The sequence below is a fragment of the Rhinatrema bivittatum genome, chromosome 4 (assembly GCF_901001135.1).
Source record: "Rhinatrema bivittatum chromosome 4, aRhiBiv1.1, whole genome shotgun sequence".
Taxonomy (NCBI): domain Eukaryota; kingdom Metazoa; phylum Chordata; class Amphibia; order Gymnophiona; family Rhinatrematidae; genus Rhinatrema; species Rhinatrema bivittatum.
Window position 1 is genome coordinate 464,813,903 of NC_042618.1, and position 3,602 is coordinate 464,817,504.

The following is a 3,602-nucleotide window of genomic DNA, read 5'->3' on the forward strand; positions in this document are numbered from 1 at the left end:
CCGTCTGAGTATCGGCACATTTCTTTGTAGAAAAAAAAAAAAAGCACTGCAAGTCTCTATATAAAAAATATTTGTAACCCCAATTCAGTGAATATGCTGAATTCTGCTGGGCCATAAAACTCCCAGGGCTAAGTCCTAGTTTTACAGTCATTGCTCCTTTTGCCCTGAGGTGGGGGTTCTTGATCTCTTGGGGGGGAAGGATGTCCTTCAAGGCCCAGGGCATAGGTGAAATCCCTTCCTCGTGTGTTACTATAGCTCTTCAGGGCAGGTACACTGACAGAGCAAGCTGGACTCAATGGTCGGGTGTCCAAATAAAAGTTTACTGAGGTTTGCTGCAAAATAAAGACACATAAAGAATATGATGTCCAGTTACACCCAGGTTTATCTGTCATTTGGGATTAAGGATTTTTAAAATCTCTCTACCTCTGTGGAGGTGTCCCCTCAGTGCTGGGTCTTGGGACAGGTTTACCCTCCATGGAGGGGAAGGAATAAGTGTCCCAAGGTGGCTGCGGTGTCCTAGATGCGGGTGGATCTCCTTCCCCATAGCCCCTCAGGTCCAAGGATACTCCCCATCTTCAAAACCTGGACGTGTCCTGTCCCAGGGCGAAGACCTCCTTTATGGGGGTCTCCAGATGTCACAACTCCTCGTTTCTCTCTCAGACTGCTGTAGTCTTCCTGGAGGAGAGGTCTCTCTCTTCTTCATACGTCCCAGCTGTAGGGTAAGGAAGGGCGGCAGAAAAAAAAACAAAAAAAAAAACTTCCCTTACCTCAGGCAGAGAAAAAGCAAAAAAAAAACTTGTGAAATGGCTCTTGCGACCACTGCAGCCCCCCCTAACGATCTGGGTGAAGAGGGATGCAGGACCCTCCCTCCTGGCCTCCCTAGGCAGGCAAAAGAGCCTCCCACAGGTCTTAAGAAAACTCACAAACAAGGCAAAAACTCCGTCTCACTCTACTACCCCTACAGCCCTGTGAAAGAGCTGGCGGGGCAGTGCCTCTCCCCTGCTGATCTAGGCAGGGGCCTAAACCTGGGGAGAAGAGCGAAAATGCTCCTGACCCTCCTCCCTTATGGTACTGGAGCTCAGAGGGGGGGCGCTGTGACGAAAAGAATGCCCCCTACTCCTAAGCTCTTTACCCCCATCTAGTGGAGATCCAAAGTATTGCTACATATCTTTTAAATAATATTGTCTGTAACACTCTTAAAGGGAAAGCAGCACTAAAGTTTTTTTTGTGAGATTTCAATACTTTGTGGCTGAGTAACCTGGAAATTTTTTTTTTAAACTTTTCTGGATTATTAATTGCAGTAACTGGCCAGCAAAAGAGGAGCTATTTGGTGTTTTCCCTGTGATTTGCCACCTTATTTTCTTTGTGTTTCTTGTGCAATGGATGTTGGGTGAAAGGGATGGCACAGTGAGATGAAGACTACATGAGTACGGTCTGTGTTAGCTCCACGGGGGGGGGGGGGGGGGGGGAGCCCTCCTGCAGGAGAAAGGGTGGTCCGGAGCTGGCCGGAAGAATGCAAAAGGTGTTATTAGCTGGAGGAGCCACTTGCAGGACTGGAGTGCACGAAGCAACACAGAAGGGGTCGATTCGGGGGAAAGCTCCAGCAGCTGTTTTATGAAGTGACGGTGACGGAAGGAGGGCCCAAGGATCAACAGCAATGATGGCCCGTTCATTTAATTTTATGAGCAATATTCTAGCAGTTTAATTTTATCTCGTGTGTAAATGATATAGTGCGCTTTGTGGGGGGTTTTTTTTTATTGTATTTATTTACACATTTTAATTGTGAACCACATTTATTTATGCAGCCCCCCAGCTAGGGGCATGGCCTATGTGGTAACGGATCCCCCTCCTCTTCAAATAGACTTTGGAGGGGGTACTGGCCCGGTGAAGCAGCGCTGAAATAGCACAACGCTGCTTGCACTACTGCGAGAGACAACTGCATCAAAAGCTGTGCAGAAACAAAAGGTTAAATACATCCAGCAGTGCTGAAATCTATAAACAGCGCATGCAGCTTTAGAGTAATCTATCACACATATCAATACGCATTTCCATAATGAGTAGGAACAGTTTCACATAGCATTCTGAACTGAAAGAAAAAAATACATTAATCATTAAAGGAGTGAAACTCTGTGCTTGCTGGCACCCAGGACTTACCAGTGAGCTCACTGGATTTCCCCAGGATGGCTCCGGCACTCTGCTACAGTTCATGCTCAGGAGTGCACTGCAGTATGTAAAAGTCCTCCAGTGCAGGAAGGAATTAGCGGCCTCGTGAAGGGCCCTTAAGAGCCTGAGAGTGGCGGATCATATTGTAGCGCGGTGCTGTCGCAAACAGGATGAGCAAAAGGCCTACGAGGAAGGAAAGATTAACTCAGATGGGTTGGCCTGTAATCCCAAGGTTTACAGTTGCTGCAGACCGTCAGCTTCCTTTGATGCAAGGAGTAAAGTCACGATAGGGCGAGAGCACCAAGATTAACCCAGATAACTGTGCTGAAAGCCTACTCCCGGATTCCCGAGTCACAGGAGTACTCACACTTCATCCCAGCGGATGCAGAAGTCTTTTATCCTTTACTGGAAGAGCAGGCAGCACAGCTCTCAGGTATCCTGGAGCTGCCTTACACTGCTTATTTGTTCTGAGTCTTGATACAACTCTGCTGCTGACATGGGAGACTCAGTAACACGCGCTGTCTCGTTTGTTCTCTCTGTAACTGTTCAAACTCAAGCGGGGACTTCACTGTGGAGATCCCCCAAACCCCTCCCCAGTCAGAGCAGGCCTGTGTTCTCTCTCTCTCTTCCTCCCTGAGCCTCTCCAACCCACTTTTCCCAGCAGACCCCCAAAACTATTTCAAAATCTCTCCTCCTCAGGGGCTTGGTGGCAAGGCGCAGTAACACGATGCAATGATGAATTAAGGCAGCCATGTTGGAGAGGTAGAGCGTAGCACATTTATGAAAGGTGATAAAAAAACAAAAAATAAACTAAAGTAACTAAATTAGATGGGGAGTGACCTCGGAATGGAGCTGGGAGAGGGAAGATCTGAGAAATTGCAGCTGTGGTGTGAGACCTAAGAGGCTGGATGATGAGTGGCATCAGCATGCTGGCAAGGCGGTGGCAGTTGGAGATGAGGCCTGGAAGAATAGTTGTCGTGGTGGATGAAGGAGTGGCAGTCAGAGGTAAAGAAAGGTTGGAGGAGTAACAGCTTGAGTTGCAGTGGCAAAGAGAAATGATGGTTGGAGGCAGTTCTTGGCATGTTGATTGGGGGGGCTCTATGAACCCTGGTGGTTGAGGACGTGATGAGATAGGATTGGGGTGGTTGGATGGTGTTATTTTTGTGGGGCTGGTGAAGATTGCTATTTATTAAGGAAGGAGGAGGATAGCAAAAGATGGGGCTGGGCTTGGAAGCTATTATTGTATTCATGTATTGTTTCTATTCTGTGAAAGAGGCGGAGGTAAAATGTGGGTGGGCTATTGTGGTATTATGAGGGTCTGTGTTTGGGATCCATTGTAAGCCTCTCTGGGGTCTCTGAGATAGAGCGAGGAATCAAGTGTCAGGAAAAAAAAAATTACATTTAATCAACCGATCAGGAATGCTTTTTGATGAGGACCT

The 3,602-nt window shown here is 47.6% G+C and overlaps 1 long non-coding RNA gene across 1 annotated transcript; it reads right to left on the minus strand.

The window, feature by feature from the left end:
- Positions 1–364: 364 nt before the first annotated feature.
- On the minus strand, positions 365–2,237 carry LOC115089581. Its single transcript, XR_003856179.1, has 2 exons — positions 2,155–2,237; positions 365–712 (listed from the first exon to the last, which is right to left on the minus strand). It is a non-coding gene; the product is annotated as an uncharacterized LOC115089581 (long non-coding RNA).
- Positions 2,238–3,602: the final 1,365 nt, after the last annotated feature.